Below are 23,652 nucleotides of genomic sequence, written 5' to 3'. Positions count from 1 at the left end.
TAGACAGTGAAATTAGATAAAGTAGTTCTCTTTTGCTAATGGAAAAGTGAACCTGAATGTTGAACATTTAATTTTCACTTCTCCTTGTCAAACAGGTAATATATATCTTCCCACCCACCTGCTGTATCTGTACAAACATGTAGTTTATTATTAATTATACAGCTTAAGACCTCAGCTCATGGCTTGAGACTTCAAAGCCATGGTCCTTGCTTCATCTTAAGTTATAAATATTTAAACTTTGGCAATGAATCCTAAAGAAAACATAGTATGATTTATTCTCTGAGAAAAGGCCACTGTTAAGAAGTTTGGCATGGAGCATTTTTCTTAGCATTCGTAAGACAAGCCAACTTCGCCACTCAAGCACATTACTGGGATGAATGACACAGGACTATTGTGACTCTGCATTAAAACATTACTTACCTCATAAATCAGAGGGAAGCAGACTTGTGATAGAGTGAAATTAATACATTAGTGAGATTCAAAATTAAAGACAGAGCCTAGAGAGATGTTTTTGCCAACATGCAATATGATTTATTACTGGATATAGTTCCCAAATTTGGAAAAAAATATTTAAGATCTGCATTTGAAGTAAACTGAGTTTCCTCTTATTAACTACTAATATAGTATTCTCCTATTCTGAGATTATAACTATTTGATTATGAAACATATATATACCACCATAAATACATAGATGAAAGTAAAATTAAAACAGCTATACCACATGGAGGTATGGGTATTGTGGCCTGTAAAGTTCACTGGTGATTAATGTCTGGATTATCAGTCTCCATCAGACTTGATGAAAAGAGTTGACAAAATTACAAATTAATATTTGCATGGATAACTCATAACTCTAAAACCTTAAGTATGCAATTAAACATAAAGACAATTTTGTATTCTTGATGAATTTTTCCAGTTTGACAAGCAAGTTTCCCTAGTATGTGAACAGGCAAAGTTTTAGCTGTAGATTATGCCAGCATGAAAATACTACCCAGTTTCAAGTCATGTTATGCAAGTATTGGTTCACACCCACACCATAGATCCCCAAAATTGTGAATTAAAAGATGTTCCTACTCATGACCATAGAATATGAGCTCAGATCTACAGGGATGCAGAGATCCTAAGCTAAATATAGGCTCCAGACCAAATCAAATTGATGGGGCTTATAGTCAACAATAGTTATACACCTTAACCATATTAGGGAGCTACTCTCTTCCCTGATCCAGTTTTCTGTCCCTTTTTTCAGCCATGACATCACCTCCCCAGACAATAACTTGGATCCACCTGCATATCATATTTCAGGCTCAGAGAAAAAAAAAATAGTATAGCTACAGGCCCTTTGAAATATAACTAAAATATGCCTACTAGTTATTTACAAAACGGAGGACCCCCCAACACTTCATCTGCAATATTCCAGCCTTTAGGTCCATGATTGTTCAACAATTTGTTTGGCTTTATTTGTTAACTCTCTTTTCAGCCACCACGTTCTAAATGCTAGCAGGATGCCGACCAGACTTCCCTGGACAGACAACCCCACCAATGTGTCCTGGAGCTCCGCTTTCCCAGAGCCCCACCCTACTAGGGAAAGAAAGAGGCAGGCTGGGAGAGTATGGATCGACCTGCCAATGCCCATGTTCAGTGGGGAAGCAATTACAGAAGCCAGACCTTCCACCTTCTGCATCCCACAATGACCTTGGGTCCATACTCCCAGAGGGTTAAAGAATAGGAAAGCTATCAGGAGAGTGGATGGGATACGGAGATCTGGTGGTGAAATTGTGTGGAGTTGTACCCCTCTTATCCTATAGTTTTGTTAATGTCTCCTTTTTTTAATAAAAAAAATTTTTTAAAGAAGAAGATGAACTTCAGGTCAACTCACATAAGATTGGAATTCCTACTGTTAGGCAGGCTATTTACTACATGTCACCAAGTGATATTCTAGTTCACTATTGGTAAAGGAACCTGCATGGATGTCCTGAAATGATTCCAGGAAAGTACAAATAAATAACAAGCACTTAGCAAAAGGTTTTAAATGCCAAAATATATACAACTTGTCCAGGTTAATTTTAAGTTTTGAGCCTCAATAATGAGGAAATAGTTGCAACCCAAATATATTAGTGACCATCGGAAAATAATACAGACAACAAGAATATATAAGCCTAAAAAATTAACTTTGCAACAAAAGAGTAGTCTCTCATTAGCTCCACAGAATTAAAGCCAAATACTGGCCTGAAATTCAAGAAAAGTCAAAGCTCTGAATGAATGAATTTTTTTATCAAAATTTTCCTTTTATACAAATATGTTGCTGTTCAAGACATAGAAAAGTTATGATTTATTTTTTGTAATTGTTCATTATTTTTTATTTGTTCATTGGATAGAGACAACCATAAATTTAGAGAAAGAGGGAGATAAACTGACAGATACCTACAGCCTTGCTTCACCACTTGAAAAGCTTCCCCCTAGCAGGTAGGGACAAGGAGCTTGAACCCAGGTCCTTACACACTGTAACATGTGCACTCAACCAGATGAACCACCACCCAGCCCCATCTTTTATTTTTTATTTTTTAATATTTATTTATTTTCCCTTTTGTTGCCCTTGTTGTTTTATTATTATAGTTATTATTGTTGATGTTGTCGTTGTTGGATAGGACAGAGAGAAATGGAGAGAGACAGGAAAGACAGAGAGGTGGAGAGAAAGACAGACACTTGGAGATCTGCTTCACCACTTGTGAAATGACTTTCCTGCAGGTGAGGAGCTGGGGACTCGAACCGGAATCCTTACTCGAGTCCTTGTGCTCCGTATCAGCTGTGCTACCGCCCAACTCCTAATTTATTTTTTTATACAGAATTGTCTCATGAGTTTTTGACAACTAGTACCTTATAACGCATCATCTTCCTTAAGACCACTAGCTCCCAGTCCCAACCAGAAGTTCAGATTCTTATACATACTAAGTCTCACTATTTTCTCCTTTGTGTACAGAAACACTGAAATACAGCACTTTCTTAGTCCCCAGAAAATCAGATATATAATTCTCTTCCACAGTGTCTAACCTTACAACTGTGTTCTAGAGTAAATTACAAAACAAGAATTGGCAAAACCTCCCTTAACTATGAAAATGTTTATGAGATCATCTCTTATGTGTTAGGCAGAAAAAAGCAATTCTATTATGGAAAGAATGGGTAGATGTAATTTGGTCTGTACACTGAAGTAGTTCACAGTTCACATATTCATTATAGAATTAGCATGATAACATTATTGTAGGTCAATATATAATACAATTTGTGACCCAAAAAATGAAGACTGTTTTTCTGATTTAAGTAATCATCCCTACAAGTTACTTGAATTGTGCAATTTCAGAGCTCAGAATTCCATTATCTAATAAGAGTTATACATAAACAGTGAGGGAAATTTTAAAAATTTGCTTAAATGTTAAAGTGGATAGTAATGGTTACAAAAAATAAAAGCACAGAATTATTTAAGAAACCCCTTCAGGTTTTAAGAAAACACAAAAACAAAAATGTGATTGACTCATTAAAGTACTAGATTTTTAAAATTATTAAAGGCTATTAGCATGGACATTTTAATTTGACTACTAGATCTCTTCAACCCTGCTTTGTGTTGAATGAGAATATCTTTTTCCTTCATGCAGAAAATGATTGTTTTTACAGACAGAAGTCAAATGCATTTTTAATCATTCGGGAACTTTTTTAGAAATGTCATTAGAACCTTCAAAAAGTTAAGTATTTGTAAAGTACTCATTAAATATGACCTTTGATATTTTATTTGTAGTAGTTAGTATTCATAGTGCCTAACCTGACACTTAATTTAAATCATTCATTCTTAAGAGAGGATATTTTAGTGTCATATATTTTTAACCTTTCACCAAAATACATTGATAAATATTCTAATGAAATATGTATTAAAAATTACTATTTACTTCTGAGCCAAAGCCAAAAAATTTCACATATGATGTTCATTAACACCATAGATGATTATCATTAATATTAAACTGTGGAATACTTTGGGTCTTGAACCTCTATGATCTCTACTAGAGATAAATGAGGAAAATATCTAGTCATATCTATAATTAAAAGAGTAATTGTTACTACAGACAGAAGTCAGATGCATTTTTAGTCACTTGGGAGCCTATATACTTTTTTTTTCCCCTCTTTTTTATCATCTGCCTACAGAGAGGTAGACAGACAAACAAGGCAGACCAACAGGCCAACAGATTGACAGACCTACAGACAGACCTGGAAACCTGAGTCTTTTCTTATCCAGTTCACCCTGCAAATGGGGCATCAAGAAAAAAGAGGATTGAATGAACGATTTCTCAAGTTTCATTATCTTACCTCAAAAACCCATGCTCAATATTATAGCAATTCATTTTAAAGTGCAGGTGAAAGAAATATGAGACAATTTCTCACACACTGGAGTCATCATAGTCTATATGCTACAGAAGAAAACAAAACAAAACAAAAAGTTACTGTCACTTAAAAGCATGCTAATTATGCTGATTTAAACATCAGTTTCCTATTTTAGACTGTGGTTGTCCTTTGACATAAAAAATAAATGTAACCTGACAGAAACATTAATCAGCTCTTTTGTTGGCAGGCATGGAGAGCTCCCTGGCCTAAAGCAATGCTCCTCCAACCTTGGCCTGGACAAGACTTCTGAGAGGGTTAGGAAAACGCTGATTATCAAATTTGTCCATCAAGTAATTCTGATTCAGTAGTTTTTGACTGAAGCTCAAGAATCTTTTTAACAATAAAATCCAGATAATTTTAATATAGGTAATCCATAGGTCTATCTCAAATTTACTGAATTTTATAATTTTTTTCCATAAGGCAAATGAGTAATTAGACCCTTACCAATGTAGAACATTAAAAGATTACACGTATATGACATTAAAAAAAACAACTAAGTGCATTGCTTATGATGGGATGAAGAAGGTGTTGGGATCTCGGTACATGGTGGTGAAAAAGGACCAAAGTTGGGAATGAGAGTGTTTTGCAGACACCAATCATGGGGAGATGAGAAATTGCATCCATGTAACAACAACTGTATTGTAAACTGATAACCACCAATAAAATCATTTGAAAAAATACAAATAAATAATTATTTTGGAAATTGAATGAAGTCGTGGTTAGTATAGTAAAACATTCAGGATAGCTGAGAACAGTAATATTCCTAAGTATCTCAGTTAACCTAATCCACCCAAGCAAATATATAGATATGAAATGATAATATATTTTGAGAAACACTAAGAGAAACAAAGGCAATAAACAGAGTAATTGATCCTAAGGGGAAAAAGTAATAAAATAGAGAGAGATTTAAAACAGTTTTAATAATATAGTATGGTTTCTCTTTAGGTTGTATAAATCTTTCATAAATCTTTTACCTATTACTAAAGATTATCGTAGAAGGAAACAGTTATTATTTCTTACCCAATATGTTAAGGCTATACACTTGTAAGACTAATAAAAATGCATAAAAGTTTTTAAAAAGTTAACAATGATTGCAGTGATACAAGAAAATATTTAATCCATAATAGAAAAATCTAATTAATAAATGCAATCAAAAAGAAGAAACAGTTATCAACTATTAAATATATGATAACTGAAACTAAAACACCCAGTACATGGATCAAATTCTAGAATAGACATGACTGAAAAAAATTAATAATTAATCTGTAAAATGATGATTTCTAGAACATCTTCTAAAATATAAAGCAAAAGAAAAAATATTTGAGGAACTAAGAAACATGGTGAACTAATAAAAGTTTAACATATTTAAAGAAACTCCAAAAAGATAGGACCAAAACAATAGAATGAAGTATAATAAAATAAAATTTCTCTCCAAATGCACAAGTCTCAGACTAAAAAATAATTAATAAACATTAAAAAAATTCTGGTGATGGGAAGAATAATGACAACAGCAAAATAAGCTCCAAGTGCACTGGAGTAAACAAAAATCTCTACCATACAAGATATGAAAAATAATAATGTTGAAAGACAAAACAGCCTCAAATAGACAGGAAGTTCCACTGTTATAAGGTACTAACTCATCCACACTTCAATGTAATTCCAATTAAAATCATAGTAGATAAAAGTACAAAGATGGTAACAAAATTCATATAAAAGAATAAAAGGATCAATAGTGGTCAAGATGGCTGCATTAAGACAACTGAGTCTCCTCAAGAAATCTCTTCAGATCCTGGCATTTCTGAATGGAAGAATGTCCATGCCATTTTATAGTAACTACAGATGAGGCAATAAAGAGAAAACAGTGGAAAATTATGACCCATTTATGTACTGGCAAAAGGGTACTAGAAAGGACAAAGATTAGCAGAATGGTAAGTCTCCCACTGCACCCCTGACATCACCCTCCAGTCTAGAGCTTATCTGGGAAGTATGAGCAGCCAGTGAGATAGAGACTCCCTGTAGAGTGAAACCACTCTGGGAAGATTCTAAAACTGATCTTTCCAAACAGTGCATCTTCTGTCAGAACACATGGGGGATGTCTATAACCTTGCTTAACTGGATGAACTGCAAATAGGCTAGTGCAAAATGCCTGGTTGATTGTTCTGCCCTCTGAAACAGCCAGGCAGCCACACATTCAACCTACAAATTTTCACTACTGCAGCAGAGAACTGCAAAAATAGGTACTTTGGGAAGTTAGGGAAGCCTCACCAGGCCAACATTCTCTCCAATTCTGAGTGTAAATGTGTTCTGTTAAGTTGTTAATTCCTTCTATGACTCTGTATATACTCCTATTTGCTGTAGTTGGTCACTTTTTGCTTTTTTCTTCTTTTCTGTGTTTTGTTGATTTGTTTTGTTCTGTTTCTTTTTTGTTATCTGAGGGTTTTTATTTATTTTGACAGCCTCCTCCTCCTCCTCCTCCTCCCCCTTTGTAGCAGTGCCAGTCATCTTTTCCCTCTTCTATTTGAATACAAGAGACTCTACCTCTCATCTTCCAAAGGCAGTGCTGTCACCATTAGATCAAAAGCTCCTAGAGGCTGGTTAGCACAGCAAGTTAAGCGCACATGGCGAAGCACAATCATTGGTGTAAGGATCCTGGTTTGAGCCCCTGGATCCTCCCCTGCAGGGGGTTCTCTTCACAGGAGGTGAAGCAGGTCTGTAGATGTCTATCTTTCTCACTTCTTCTCTGTCTTCTCTTCCTCTCTCAATTTCTCTCTGTACTATCCAGCAACAACAGCAATGGCAACAATAAAAAAATAACAACAACAACAAGGGCAACAAAAATGGGAAAAGTGGCCTCCAGGAGCAGTGGATTTGTAGTGAAGGCACCAAGCCCCAGCAATAACCCTGGAGGAGGAGGAAGAGGAGGAGAAAAAGGGGGAGGAGAAGAAGTAAAAGGAGGAGAAAAGGAGGAGGAGGAGAAGGAGAAGAAGGAGGAGAAGGAGAAGTAGAAGGAGGAGGAGGAGGCAGAGAAGAAGAAGAACAATAACAACAACAAAAGCTTCAGCCACTCCCAAGACATACCACAAGTGGGTGGCTTTAAGGGTCCAGGAACCAAAAGACCAGAGGCAACCTCACACCATAACTGAACAGCAATATCCAGTACACAGGTTTCAAAAGACACCAAATAGAATGGTCAAACAAAAAAAGAACCAGCACAGAAGCCCAGAAAAAGAAAATCCCAGAAGCAAATAAGCAAATAAGAATGAGGAAAGCAGGGGGTAGATAGCATAATGGTTATGCAAAGAGACTCTCATACTTGAGGCTCCAAAATCCCAGGTTCAATGCCCTGCACCACCATAAGCCAGAGCTGAGCACTGCTTTGGTAAAAAAATAAAAAAAAAAAAGAATGAGGAAAGCATTCAAATATTAATTGATGTGATAATCATAGGAGTAAGGAAAGCTTTTGAGGGAGATATTATCAAAAATGGGAAAACAACAAATGAGTCTCTGAAAGAAAACAGAAACTATCTTGATGTAGAGAGCTAAGAGCTGAAATAGGCAAATTGAGAGGCCAACAAGATGAACAAGCTAATACTGTAATTGAACAGGGTAACAAAATATCTGAACTGACAGAAGTGAAAGAAGAATAGCTGAGACATATAAAACAATCATCAAGATCAAGGATGGACTAGAGAAAACTAAGAAAGAAATATGAGAACTAAAAAACAGATTAAGAGATGCTGAAAACAATATCAGAGACATATGGGATGATGTTAAAGAAGCATCATACACATTACTGACTTGTCAGAGAAGGAAGAGAGGAAGGGGAAGAAAGCATAGTAGAGTAGATAATAGAAGAAAACTTCTCCACTCTAAACAACAGAAAGGAGATAAAGACTCAAGAAGCTCCCAGAGTCGCAAACAGAATTGATCCAGACCTACATATACTAAAACACATCACTGTTGAAATGGAAATGACTAAGGATAAAGAAAGGATTCTGAAGGCAGTAAGAGAAAAATCAGAGTCATATACAGAGGAAAGACCGTAAGACTATCAGCAGATTTCTCCATACAAATTCTAAGACAGGAGAGAATAGCAAGATATATCATGTGCTCAAGGAGAAGGGCTTTCGGCCCACATTGTTGTATCTTGATAGATAGGTAATTTCTTGATGGAGGGACTAAAAAACTTCTCAGACAAGCAACAGTTGAAAGAATCAAACCTGTAGAACATTACCAAAATCATGTCACAAAGCAGAATACTCAAAGAAGTCTAGATAATAGTATTAAAATATCTTAAATCTGGGGGCCAGGTGGTGGCGCACCTAGTTGAACACACATGTTACAATGCAAAAGGACCCAGGTTCGAGCCCCTGGTCCCCACCTGCAGGGGTAAAACTCCATGAGTGGTGAAGTAGGGCTGCAAGTGTCTCTCTGTCTCTCTCCCTCATATCACACCCTTCCCTCTCAATTTCTGGTTGTTTCTATACAATAAATAAATAAAGCTAATATTAAATATATATATATATATATCTTAAATCCATAATATCAATAAAAATCAGTGGCCTGAATTTTCTCATTAAAAGACACAGATGGGAGTCAGGCGGTAGCACAGCAGGTTAAACACAAGGCGTGAAGCACAAGGACCGGCATAAGGATTCCAGTTTGAGCCCCCCACTCCCCACCTACAAGGGAGTTATTTCATAGGCGGTGAAGTAGGTCTACAGGTGTCTATCTTTCTCTCCCCCTCTGTCTTCCCCTCTTCTTTCCATTTCTCTGTCCTATCTAACAATGATAATATCAATAACAACAACAAAAACTACTACAACAGTAAAAAACAATGGCAACAAAAGAGAAAATAAGTAAATAATTTTTTTAAATATTTTTTAAAAGACACAGAATAGAAAAAACGGATCAGAAAACACAACTCAACCATATGTTGTCTATAGGAATTCCACCTAACTCAACAGAACAAACAGACCCAAAGTGAAAAGATGGAAAACTGTCATACAAGCTAATGGACAAAAAAGGGCAGGGATAGTTATTCTCATATCTGACACAACAGACTTAAAAATAACAAAGGTAGACATAGAAGTTATATAATTTTATCAGAGGAGCAGTCAATTCAAAGGACTTAACAATTAGTAACATTTATATACTCAATGAGAGGTCATTTAAAAACATCAAACATCTACTGAAATATCTATGAAAATATATCAACATCGGCATAGTAGTAGAGGAAGACTTCAACACTGGGCTCTGGAGGTGGAGGAGGATCTAGGCTGGGAGTTAGTGTTTTGCAGAAAACTGAGAAATTTTACACATGTACCAACAACTGTACTTACTGTCGACTGTAATTGTTTTAAATTACTCCCCCAGTAATTGTTTTTACTCTTAAAAAAGGGGAGTCGGGGGGTCAGGCGGTAGCACAGCAGGTTAACTGCAAGTGGAGCAAAGTGCAAGGACTGGCATAAGGATTCCAGTTCAAGCCCCCGGCTTCCCACCTACAAGGGAGTTGCTTCACAGGTGGTGAAGCAGGTCTTCAGGTGTCTGTCTTTCTCTCCCCCTCTCTGTCTTCCCCTCCTCTCTCCATTTCTTTCTGTCCTAACAATGGCGATAGCAATAACAACAACAATAATAACTACAACAACAATTAGAAAAACAACAAAGGCAACAAAAGGGAAAATAAATAAATATATATATATATATATAATCTTAAAAAAGAATAAAGGATCGAGACTATAAAAGAATAAAGATCAAGAATAAGTAAGATAACTTTGAAAAATAAGTTGTCTATAGTTCTTAAGATTTAACATACAAATGGGGTAAAGAAGATTGTGTAGTATAAACATAGAAATGGAAAAAATGTGAACTAATATGAAAATTTGGTATATTCTAGAAGAGGTATAAGATCCATTGGGAGAAAAGAGACTAGTCAACTAATTTTTCTACCACAAACAATTTGTCATGTTATACAAAATAGTGATCCCTAGTTTATACAAAACAGGAAATCAAATAAAACCAAAAATGTACAAAGTGCAATTCAAGGGGCTGGGTGGTGGCACACCTGGCTGAGCGCACATGTTACAATGAGCAAGGACCTGGATTCAAGCTCCTGGTTTCCACCTGCAAGGGGAAAGCTTTGCAAGTAGTGAAGCAGTGCTGCAGGTGTCTCTCTGTCTCTCTCCCTCTATATCACCTCCTCCCCTCTTGATTTCTGGCTGTCTCTATCCAATAAATAAATAAATAAAGATGATAAAAATTATAATTAAGTGGAAATCCCTACTCCATTACCACATCCCAGTCTGTGAGGCCATCTACTACTGTGTGCTATTCTGGCAGAGCACTTGTCATACTTTCAGGAAACAACTCTCAGCCTAGAGCACCTATGGGCCTGTGTTGAGCCTAATTACTGTAAAATTTGCTTCGGGAATCAGAATAAATGAGAAAACGGGAGTGAGAGAAGGAAGCATTTCCCCCTAAAGTTTAATACATTTCTTGCCTAATAATGGAAAATATGATGGAGTCATTATTCATTCATAGACAAGAGAAATTACCAAGCACACACTACTAAAACTCCAACTGATGGCTCCTCAGAGTTCTGAAACCCAATAAAGACAGCCCAAGATTAAACTTTTACATCTAGTCCCAGTGGAGGGAGTCTGTTCAGCCATAAAATGCCCCAAGAGCCTTACAGTTAGTCATCTTTAAAACCTGTTCCATACCCAACAATTCCTCTCCTAGAAATCTATCCAGAAAAAAAACAAGAACATCTATCCAAAGAAATCTATGTACACCTTTGTTCACATCAGCACTGCTTGTAATAGTCCAAGCATGGAAGTCACCCAGATGACTAATGACAGGCAAATGGTTAACAACAAAGTTATGGTAGGCCAGCAAAACAGCTCACCTAAATAGTATATCCTTTTGCCATGTGTATGACCCAAATTTGAGCCCACTCCCAACCATATGAAGAAGCTTTAATGCTGTAGTCTCTCTCTCTCTCTCTCCTTCTCTATATCAATCTCTAGCTAGAAAAACTATATAAAGGAAAAAAGAAAGTTGTGATATATATGTGCACAATGAAATACTACTCAGCTATTAAAAATGAGGATAATTTGGGTTGATAATAGGTGCAGACATCTATCACAGAAAGATGAAGAAGAAACTGTATCCATGTGACAATAAATGTATAAATCATTACTTCCAGAATAAAATAATTTTAAAAAGAAAATGATAATTTAAATGGAAATAAAATCAAAGAAATAATTTAAAGCATTGAAAGAAAAACAGTCACCTATGATAGAATTCCTATGATTATCAGTTGATTTCTCATCTAAAGGCCAGAAGGAACTGGGGTAATACATTAACTTTTGAATAGAAAATACTCATATGTGGAATCTAGAGACCTGATTCACATTAACTCGCCAAGAACAGCAACAATAAAAAAAAAAATCCAAACAAAACAGATTGCACAAGCAAACTGTAAGATTTAGAAGAACTAAGATGGTAGTCTTTGGGAAGTGCGAGGGTGGGGATACAGAATGTTGGTTACACACTATAATCTTACAATCTTGTAGCAAACTACTAATAATAAATAAAAATTTAAAAAAGGACACATACATAGATTTTCAATAATGTACACATAAAACCTATATAATGTTATAAAACAATGATGCTTCAATAAAAACACTTCCAAAGTAAATCAAAATATTAGATTTTCTTCTTGAATTCATATGTATTTTCTGTATTCATCATAGCTTCATTCAAATAATGTTTAAAACAACATTCCTGAGGTTCAGGCGGTAACACACTGGATTAAGTGCACATGGCACAAAGTGAAAGGACAAGCATAAGGATCCCGTTTGAGGCCCTGGCTCTTCACCTTCATGGGGTGGCTTCATGGGCAGTGAAGCAGGTCTGCAGGTGTCTGTCTTTCTCTCCCCCTCTCTTTCTTCCCCACCTCTCTCCATTTCTCCCTATCCTATCCAACAACAATGACTTCAATAACAACAATAGTAATAACCACAACAATGATAAACAAAAGAGGAAAAAAAAAATAGCCTTCAGGAGCAATAAATTCGTGGTTCAGGCACCAAGCCCCAGCAATAAGCCTGGAGGCAAAAAGAAAAAACAAAAAGTATATTCCCGTTCATCCTATATTACATGTACTAGAATATAAACAGATATGAAAAAATATATATATATGTGTGTGTGTGTGTACATATTCTTTTTAATTTAAAAAAAATTATTTATTTCCTTTTGTTGCATTTGTTGTTTTATTGTTGTAGTTATTGTTGTTGTTACTTACATAGTTATTGTTGGATATGACAAAAAGAAATGGAGAGAGGAGGGGAAGACAGAGAGGGGGAGAGAAAGACAGACACCTGCAGACCTGATTCACCGCCTGTGAAGCGACTCCCCTGCAGGTGGGGAGCTGGGGGCTAGAACCAGGTTCCTTACGTCGGTCCTTGCACTTTGTGCCACGTGTGCTTAACCCACTGCACTACTGCCCAACTCCCTATATATTTTTTTCTATGAGCATAAGGTTCTAAATTTTAAATGACTTCTGGATTAAGTTATCAATCCAGTTACTAGTTGAACCAGCATGATAGCTCACCTGGATAGTGCAGCTGCTTTATCATAAGTAGACCCAGATTAGAGTCAGGCTTTCCACCACACTAAGGGAAGCATCAATGGTATGATATAGTTCCCTCTCTCTAACTCTCTATATGAGAATGTTATCTCAGAGAAGTGAAACCCTGGTGGTTGCAAATAATAATAATTATTATTATAGAAAGCATTCTTAGAAGTCCATCTTTAATAAAATGAATAGGGATATTAAAATTAGCTTACTGTTCTAGGATGAACATTATCCATTGCTGTCATGAGGCAGCTCCAGTTTATGCTTTATTATTTTTTTCTTATTTCTTAAGACTGGAAAAAAACTTGTAAAAGAATAGATAGGCATGAAAGGAATTAAATAGTGTTCCTTATTATTTTAAATTCTTTCCTGGTTACAGGCCAAAAATGACATGATTGTTCAGCTATCAAAAATAATTCTTTGATATAGTATGATGATTAGATTATATCTTTTTTCAGTTGTATTAAAAGAAAATACTCTAGAAACAGTTCCATTCCAAAGGGTTTGCCCATAATAATAATTGGACATTACCTTTCTCACCACCAAATATAATATTTCTGTTTCTTCATTTTCCTCTGAAAGTTTTCCCACCCTAGGGCAATGCAGCACAATAAGAATACAGAGGAGGAGAGGATGCTGCTCCATGTAGCACACATTCTACCCAAGTTTTGCAGCTCACTGGTAGTGTCAGATTTAGTCTCCAACACTGGCCCCCCAACAAAAACTCAGTATCTCAATCACAAAAGTAAAAAATAAATATGGGGGTCAGGCGGTAGCACAGCAGGTTGAGCGCAAGTGGCACAAAGCGCAAGAACCCACAAAAGGATCCAGGTTCTAATATTTACTTAATGATGATACTCATTTCTAGGCTAGGCTGCAGTCTAGAATTATTCTAGTGTTAATAATTTTTAATTTATAAATACATGGAATAATTAAAGATTAAGATCAAACAGATGCTTAGGAACATTAGCCAAGTTTATATCATGTAACTATAACTCTACATCCACTCAAGGGAAATTCATTTTTTATAGAGGTGGCAGATAAATTCATATGCTTCCCAAACATATGATCAATATTTTTCACAAGAAGTATGTGATAGGAAGATAGTCAGGGAGGAAATACCATACAATACGTATATGTTCAGCCTCTTTATATGCCTCCATGTTTATTCCTACCAATGTGTCACCATAAAAAGTAAAGCTGAGTCCTAAAGAGAAGAGTAAGGCCAGTAGTTCCTTTCAGCAATATAAAAACTATATAGATCCTGGTTAGTTAGGGTTAAACTGAGCCTAGCCCTCCACAGCACTGGAGGAAGCTTTAATGCTATCTTAACTCTGTGTGTGTGTGTGTGTGTGTGTGTGTGTGTGTGTGTGTGTGTGTGTGTGTGTGTGTGTGTGTGTGTGTCTTTTTGTCTCTTTTTTTTATCTGAAAAAGTCATTCTGCAGCAGTGAAATCTGTGATAACAACAACAAAAAAAAACAGTTAAACTGACCTAGAACCATAATTTCTGGACTTTTGCCTTTCCTATCTGGCATGACACACAGTGATTTTGTTATTTATAAGACTGCTCAGTGGATTCAACTCTACCTGAAATGTGTAGCATTGGTATCCCTATAGAATGAGAAGCACCGAACCAATATTATCAATAGATATAATACAGCAAATATTCAAAAGTTACTTAGTGTACATCTACTAGGTGCTATGACTCTGAAACTGCAAGCATAAATGTCACTGTCCCTACATTTATGTGAGCTCAGAGTCTAGAAAAATATTGAGAACAAAATTATACTACAATGTGGAAATACTCAGGCATATAGACATGGAGCACCAAAGAGGTAATGATTGTTATTTTTTTGTTTGTTTTGTTTTGTTTTAGAATAATAGTCACAACTTCCCACAAAATGTAGAATTCTGTTCAGTTAAATGTCACCCAATAGCAAAAGTGCACAATAGTCTGCAGTGAGTCTATAAATGAAGCAACCAAGTAGAAAGACCTAAAATGACACCATAAAGTTCATAATGAAATAGTTTCTACCTATATACCTTCCTCACTACTTCCTATTACACTCCTCCCACTCACTCCAAAGCTAACCTAATCAAAGTAATCAATATTAATCAATATTAATATTCCTTTCCCATATTTGGAAGCTATTCTCTTCCCTCATCCAGCTTCCTAGCCCTTTTTCCAGCTATGATATCATCTCCCAGATAATAAATTTGATCCACCTGCATATTAGATGTCAGGCTCAGGAAAAAACTAGTATAGTTATGGGTCCTTTGAAATATAACTAAAATAAGACTACAGCTATCTTCAAAATGGAGACCCCAAATCTTCATCTGAAATATTCCAGCCTTTGAGTTCATGATTATTTAACAATTTGTTTGGCTTTATATGTTAACTCTTTTTTCATCCACCAGGTTCCAGATGCTACAATGATGCCAACTAGACTTCCCAGGGCAGATGACTACACCAATGTGTCCTGGAGCCCCACTTCCCCCAGAGCTCCGAACCACTAGGAAAAGAGATGGACTGGGAGTATAGATCAATCTGCCAGTTCCAATGTTCAGGGGGGAAGCAATTACAGAAGCCAGACCTTCCACCTTCTGCACCCCATAATTATCCTTGGTCCATAATCCCAGAGGGTTAAAGAACAGGAAAGCTATCAGGGGAGGGAATGGGATACAGAGTTGTGGTGGTGGGATAGTGTTGAGCTATACCCCTGTTATCCTATGGTTTTGTCAGTGTTTCCTTTTTATAAATAATTTTTGTAAAAAAAATGTCATCCAATAGAAGGTGGAAAATAAAGCCAGAGAGAAATATTCCAAGAATAGGAAACCACATGAACAAAACAAACCAGCACAGCATGTTAACTTACATGTGCATTTGTGTAACATAAGTAAAGTCTGAAGCATATGACGCATAAGATGGGTGCTAAAAAATTGCCACTTGTCTACTTTACTTAAAAAAAAATACTAACATGAACCTAAATAGTGAGTAACCACAAATGATTTTTAGCAATGGAGAGTCCAATATTATCTCTTAACAGTATAAAAGTGAGAAAGAGACTGTACATATTCAATGGAATTTCCAATTTGTACCAAAACAGCAGATATTAATTCTAAATTGGATCAATGACTGCAACAATTCATGAAGGTTAAATGATATTTGAAATTTATGTTACCCTTTTCTCAATATTTCTGGTTTCTGTCTGGCCTTACATACTGATAAAATATAAGCTAAACAAAAACCTACCCAAAATACCCAAGTAACAGTTCAATGCTATATTTAAAGACCTATGTTTCAGGGCTGGCAAGACAACTAACCTAAATAGTGTATCAGCTTTGCCATGAGCATAACCCAGGTTTCAACTTGACCTCCCAGTGTACTAGAGGAAGCTTTGATGTGGTATCTCTCCTTCTCTTCCTCTGTCTCTTTTTTCCCTGAGAGATTTTACTGGAACATCACATTTGCACAATTCCACTTCATCCAGCATACTTACTTTTTAGATAGGAGTACGAGACAGGAAGGGAACAGGGAGGGAAGGAACGAGAGAGCTAGGGGGAGAGACACCTATAGTGCTGTTTTCCCAGTGGTAAAACATGACCTCTGAACAGCGATATGATGTAGTGGTCAGGGGCTAGAACCAGAGTCCTTGTGCATGTTAAAATATACACTCTACAGGGTAAACCATCTTATGACCCTTCTGTCTCTTCTTTTATCTGAAAAAATAAAAGTAAAACTTTGGCTCAAAATAGTGAAGTCCCAGTGAGAATCAAGGAAAAAAAATTCAATGTTGATTCATTTGACATCCTGGAATCTGAGTCATCTGTAATGTTTGTTATTACGATAAACTATCAATAGCAAAGTGGGGTATTTGAGAGCACAGAGTGTCACAGGAAACTATAGGAAGCCTTGAAACTAGACTGTTTGTGGAAAATCTTTTTTTCGTCAGTAATTTGGTATTATGAAATGTCTGAAGAAAATGCAGTCCTCTGATTTCCAAGTACTGAAGAATTTGTCAAATACCTGGCAGCCAGCACATTTGGAGCAAATGTACTTAAGTTGCCAGGTTGCTACTGCCCAGGTCTTCTACTTTCTGCCTGAACTACTGGGCCGCAACAAAGTACAAAAGATTGACTGAACATTCCTGGAGTTCAGGACTATCTCCTTGTGCCTATTCTCAGATGGTTTCACTCAACTTACTATTTGCATACCTGACTCACTCTGATATATTTCTGGAATATTTATTTGACCATGTTTAGTATATTCCTGTCTTACTTACATTTGATTCTCATTTATAATTTCTGTTATATCTTCAATCTAGATTTGTTTTCAGCATTCTGGTACAAAAATAACAGAATGGTTCATAGCTGATTATGTATATATATATATTTATAAATTAAATATATGATACAATGATTTGAACAAAAGTCACTAAAGTTATTGGCTTGTACTTTCTCTGTTTCCTGACTCATACTTAGAAAAACATTTCCTGTTTGTTGAAGCCTGAAGCGCTGCTCCATCTTTATGAAGCTTCGTGTCTTTTACTGTGGTTTGAAACCAGGTCTTTATGCATAGTAGCATGTGTGCTCTACCTGGTGTGCCACCACTTGACCCCAATTTACTCTTTTTCCATTGGCTATATGACAGAAATGTGCAATTCCTTGGTGTAAAACAAAGTAAAAAAATAAAGAGGGAGGGAGAACATTACGTGTTTAAACCTAAAAGTCATAGTTTTAAAAGGTAGTTTTGTACTGTTGAAAAATGTGAGTTTCCCAATTTCACTTTCTAAAATTATATGACTCTTCTTCCACAGGGAGATAACATTTTTCCATCATGAGATGAATGAGATAGTATTATGTGGAGTAGTTTGAGTTCTAACTGATGGTACAGTGCAAATCAGAAATCTGTAGCTATAGTACTTCAAATCTTTAAATTTTGAGTACTTTTTATTAGAAAGTTTAATTGAAGACAGTTACAAACATACTGAGTGGGTAAAACTAAAACATAAGTGAGGCACCTTGAAAATCAATATCCCATTGATTAATTTTCCTCAGTTCAACATTGGTATATTAAGACAAGGGCTAAGACTAAGTGAATTATTGACTGAATATGAGTACATTCAGTCCATCGTGTGTTAAAATTCCACCTAATTACATCACATCTTAACATATTTTGAGTGTATTCTTTGCAGGACAAATAAACATTATACCTTAATTCTGTTCTTTGAAAGAAAACATATTAATATGCTTAGGATTTTTTTTCTGTAACTTAGAAAAAGAATAGTTTTTCTGATCAAAAGAGGTTGCAGGGCTGAGGAGATAACATAATGATTATGCAAAAACACTTTCATGCCTGAGACTTGTGAGATCCCAGGTTCAACCCCCAGCACCACTATATGACAGAAATGTGCAGTTCCCTGGTGTAAAACTAAGTAAAAAAGAAAGAGGGGAGGAGAACATTACATGTATAAACCTAAAAGTCATAGTTTTTAAAGATAGCTTTGTAGTGTTGAAAAATGTGAGTTTCCCAATTTCACTTTCTAAAATTGTATTGTCAATATGCACAAAAGATTTGTAGCTGCTGAGTGTTGTAACTTCCATCATGACAAAGTATCCTCTGTTGAAGGTCACATACATTTTTACATATTTTATTCTGAAACATACGATTATAAAAGATACATTAAAGTGTTGAGAAAGTACTAAATTTTAATATTTGGCTATACTTTGTTTAAAAAAATCCATTTCTGAAACAAACAAGCAAAATACCTTTGAAAAGTTCATTTACTATCTCCAGAAAAAATATTTAAAATTTCCCCTGATATTTTCTTTTAAAAAAAAATATATTATTTCCTTTGAGAACATGGGACCTCTGATGCTCTCATGGACCTGGTAAGTCCCCTCTCCAATTACCTATCATCACCCAGCTGTGAATCACACCCAAAACTCGGAATTAGAGGCTAAAAACTTTTCACATCCAAAACAGTTCAAATAAAACAGGTCAAAGGGACATAGTACAATAAATTTGTACACACAGATGTTCAAAAAAGACAGTGCAGAAACCATCATGGAAATGTTACTGCATGTATAATTCCACTGGGCTGTGGTGGTTCATAACTGATTTTATTATAAAATGTGTGTTCACCTAATGGTTCTGGTGTGTAACATTTGTGTTCACAAGTATGGTCATTGTTCTAATAAAACCATGATACCAAGTCATAGGTGGTATAGATTACTTTTTTTACACTAAACATACACTAAATGCTAAACTAAACTACTTTTTATTTTGTAAAGGAATTAGCTTCAGATTTAGTAATAATGAAAATACAATGGGGTTTCTTCTAATGGGCTCTAGTGGACACAACTACTATACCTCTCTGTACAGACATGAACCTAAAGACACTAGCCCTCCCACCAAAAGCAATTTACTGTACAAGCCAAGAGCTCATCACATGGCTGTAAGTTTTAGAGGCAAAAAATGGCAAAAGGAGGAAATAGAACAAAGCAAAGGAAATATTCAAACTGGTTACAAAGGAAGACAGTGTCAAATGAGTGTGAAGTCAGAGTTCACCAAAGCCACTTGTGAAGAGAAATCAAAGGTAACCTTTCCAACCTGAGGTCATGCATCTTATGCAAGCTCAGACTGCTCAGTGAGATCCTGGAAGACCTCCAGCTGATGGTCACTTTCAGATTGCTGACATCATAAGAACACAGAGATTGCCCTTATCTAGCAATTGAACATTGTTGATTGCATAAGCTACTAAGCTAGGTACTCTAGGAGATACAAAGCAATCCCCAAGACTTCTGTTCTGTGTCCCATTAGAGTGTCTAGAGAAGGAAATACTGGGTCGTTGGAAAGGTTATGATGTATTTTTCTGGTTTTCTATGCAAAAATGAATTATGACTTTTATGACAACCCAACAAAACAGGTACATAATACCAGACAGAACCTGAAAGCTGTGAAAGTAGCATAAATTTCCATAGGAGTTGAGTGAAAGGAAGAAATGACTGGTGCTGGACAAGGTGAGTAAAATCTGTAAAGAGTGTGGGATAGCTTCATGAAAGATATGGCATTTTCTTTTTGTATCATTTTATTTGAAAATAATGGCTTATCATTCCCACCATTGACACCAATGTCTCTTCACCATCATGTCCTGGGTTCCCAAGGCTACCTGCTTGCCCTCCCCTCCCATCTCCTCCTAGACCAGAGCCCTTTGGCTTTGTTGCAATACAATTCACTCAGTCCAAGTTGCATCCTATGTTTCCCCTTTATTGACTTGTTTCTTAAGTACCACCTATAAGTGAGATCATACAGTATTTGTCCTTTTCCTGATTTGTTTCATTTAACATTATTATGTTAAGTTCCATACAATATTTGAAAAAGAAGATTTAATTTTCTAAATTTAGTCACATGTGCACTCAACTACGTGTACCACAGTCCAGCCCGAACTTTCTAAATTTGGCAATTGACTAAATGACCTACTCATAAATCTCTGAACTATTTTCCCTGGGATTTCTGATGTATCCTCATATAAAGACAGAAAAGCAGACTATAAGTTTAATAAACATAAAACAATGTTAGATAACAGGATCAACATCATTTGATAGTTATAATTTAATTTAACTAGGAAAACATACAAGCTTTCATAATTTTTATTTACTTACTTTGCATTCAGAGTTATTACTGGGCTTAGTGCCTACATTACAACTCCACTGCTCATGGGGCCATTAAAAAAATTTTAATAAGAGAGAAATTTAGAGGAGTGGAAGGTAAAGAAGTAGAGAGAAAGATACCTGCAGACCTGCTTTAATGCTTGTGAGGTGACCCCACCCTGCAGGTGGGGAACCAGGGGCCCTTAACCAGGAGCCTTCAGCAGGCCCTTGTGCTTCAGACTATGTGTGCTTAACTTTATATAGCACAGGTCAACCCCCCACTTTTGCTAATCTTTAAGTTGCTCTACTGGATATGGGAGCTATACCACATATGGCGATTTACATTCAAATTTCAATATATTTCCATAAATTTCAATATATTTATATATTTTCAATATATAAATTTCAATATATTTCAATATAAGTGTTTGACAGCTTTATGTAGTAAATAATATAGTGGACAGATCAGATGGAAAACTTTTCCATCATAACAGACCATTCCATCAGATAAAATTGAAAGAACAGTTTTTTGTTTTTCTAATTATAAAATCTGGAAATTTTGCCACAGTGATTTTTCAGGTACAGTCACAATTCTGAAAAAAAAATCATTTCATTCAAATTAAATTTAAATGCCATCAAAAGATGAAGGCTTAAAAAATTACTAACAGTGGGGGCCAAATAGTGGTGCACCCAACTAAGCACACATAGAACTAAGCGCAAGGGCCCGTGCAAGGATCTAGATTCAAGCCCCTGGCTCCCCATCTGTAGGGACGACACTTCACATGCAGTGAACTAGGCCTGCAGGTGTCTTTCTCTCCCTCTTTTTCTCCCTTTTCTCTCTCAATTTCTCTCTATCCCCCCAAAAAAAACATAGCTATCAGGAGCAGTAGGTTCAGAGTGCCTATACCAAACCCCAGCAATAACCCTGGAGGAAAAAAATTAAAAAAAAAAAAGTTGGGGGTCGGGCAGTGGCGCAGCGGGTTAAGCGCATGTGGCTTAAAGCGCAGGGACCGGGGTGTAAGAATCCCGGTTCGAGCTCCCGGCTCCCCACCTGCAGGGGAGTCGCTTCACAGGCAGTGAAGCAGGTCTGCAGGTGTCTATTTTTCTCTCCCCTTCTCTTTCTTCCCCTCCTCTCTCCATTTCTCTCTGTCCTATCCAACAACGAATTGCGTCAACAAGGGCAATAATAATAACCACAGTGAAGCTACAACAAGGGCAACAAAAGGGGGAAAAAAAAATGGTCTCCAGGAGCAGTGGATTCATGGTGCAGGCACCGAGCCCAGCAATAACCCTGGAGGAGGGGAAAAAAAAAAAGTACAGAAAAAAAGAGAAATTACTAAAAGTGTGACACAGGTGAGGTTATGTAATATAAGTTTAAATGATTAAGAATAAATTATTTAAATTAAAAAATGTTTTAGGGACTAGCTCGCTTGGATAGTGTATTTCTTTTTTTTTAATTAATTAATTTATTTATTATTGGATAGAGACAGCAAGAAATTGAGGAGGGGAGGATAGAAAGGGAGAGAGATAGACACCTACAACACTGCTTCACCACTCATGAAGCTTTCCCCAAGCAGGTGGGGACCAGGGGCTTAAACCTGGATCCTTGTGCACTGTAACGTGTGCACTTAACCAAGTGCGCCACTACCTGGCCTCCGGATAGTGTATTTCTTTGCCATGTATGCAAGGCAGCCCACAGTGCATTAAAGGAAGCTTTGGTGTCATGATCCCTTTCACTTTTTCTGACTCTGCCTCTCTTTGCCTCTATCTGAAAAAGTCATCCTGGAGCAATGAAGCCCCAGTGATGAAGTGTGTGTGTGTGTGTGTGTATGTGTGTGTGTGTGTGTATCTTCAGATATTTATTTCTGATAGTATTTTGAGTAAGAAAAATGGAAAGTATCAGTTCCAAAAAGATGGGGCAAGAATAGAAAAGGCAGAATAATACACAGGAGAGGGAGAAGAGGTTACTAAAAAAATAAGTAAACTGGACAATATGTTGAATATAAGAAAAGGAACAATAAGAAACACTTTAGTTCAACTTTAGTTTTTATAGTACCAATGATAGATACTGAAATAATCTTGGAATAGAGGAAAAATATTTGTAGTTCATTATATAAGTTACCTAATTCTCTGGTTATGACATCTAGAAGAATGCCACTTCCCTTAAATAATTTTTTTAAATATTTATTTATTTATTTTCCCTTTTGTTGCCTTTGTTGTTTAACATTGTTGTGGTTATTGATGTCGTCATTGTTGGATAGGACAGAGAGACATGGAGAGAGGAGGGGAAGACAGAGGGGGAGAGAAAGACTGACACCTGCAGACCTGCTTCACAGCCTGCGAAGCAACTCCCCTGTAGGTGGGGAGACTGGGCTGGAACCGGGATCCTCATGCGGGTCTTTGTGCTTTGGGCCAAGTGCACTTAACCTACTGCTCCACCACCTGACTCACTCCTTAAATAATTTTTCTCGTACTTACAGAGTGCATGGCATAAATGTGTCTGCTGATTTGTTTATTTAGCATACATTTTATATGTAATGTTATTGCTCTACTTAAGCTAGCTTTTTATTTATTTATTTTTATTTTTATTTTATTTTATTTTGCCTCCACGGTTATTGCTGGGGCTCAGTGCCTGCACCATGAATCCACTGCTCCTGGAGGCCATTTTATCCTGCTTTTGTTGCTCTGGTTGTTGTAGCCTTGTTGTGGTTATTATTGTCGTTGTTGGTGTCGCTAGTTGGATAAGACAGAGACAAATGGAGAGAGGAGGGAAGACAGAGAGGGGGAGAGAAAGATAGATACCTGCAGACCTGCTTCACTGCCTGTGAAGTGACTCCCCTGCAGGTGGGGAGCCGGGGGCTCGAACCGGGATCCTTATGCCGGGTCCCTTCATTTTGTGCCATGTGCCCTTATCCCGCTGTGCTACCACCTGACAC

At 36.5% G+C, this 23,652-nt stretch overlaps 1 pseudogene; it reads left to right on the top strand.

Moving 5' to 3' along the window:
- The first annotated feature begins 5,347 nt into the window (after positions 1-5,347).
- LOC132537137 (U5 spliceosomal RNA) lies at positions 5,348-5,474 on the top strand (annotated as a pseudogene).
- The last annotated feature ends 18,178 nt before the right edge of the window (positions 5,475-23,652 follow it).

This window comes from Erinaceus europaeus, chromosome 2, assembly GCF_950295315.1.
Source record: "Erinaceus europaeus chromosome 2, mEriEur2.1, whole genome shotgun sequence".
NCBI lineage: Eukaryota > Metazoa > Chordata > Mammalia > Eulipotyphla > Erinaceidae > Erinaceus > Erinaceus europaeus.
This window is presented reverse-complemented; position numbering and strand designations above follow the sequence as displayed.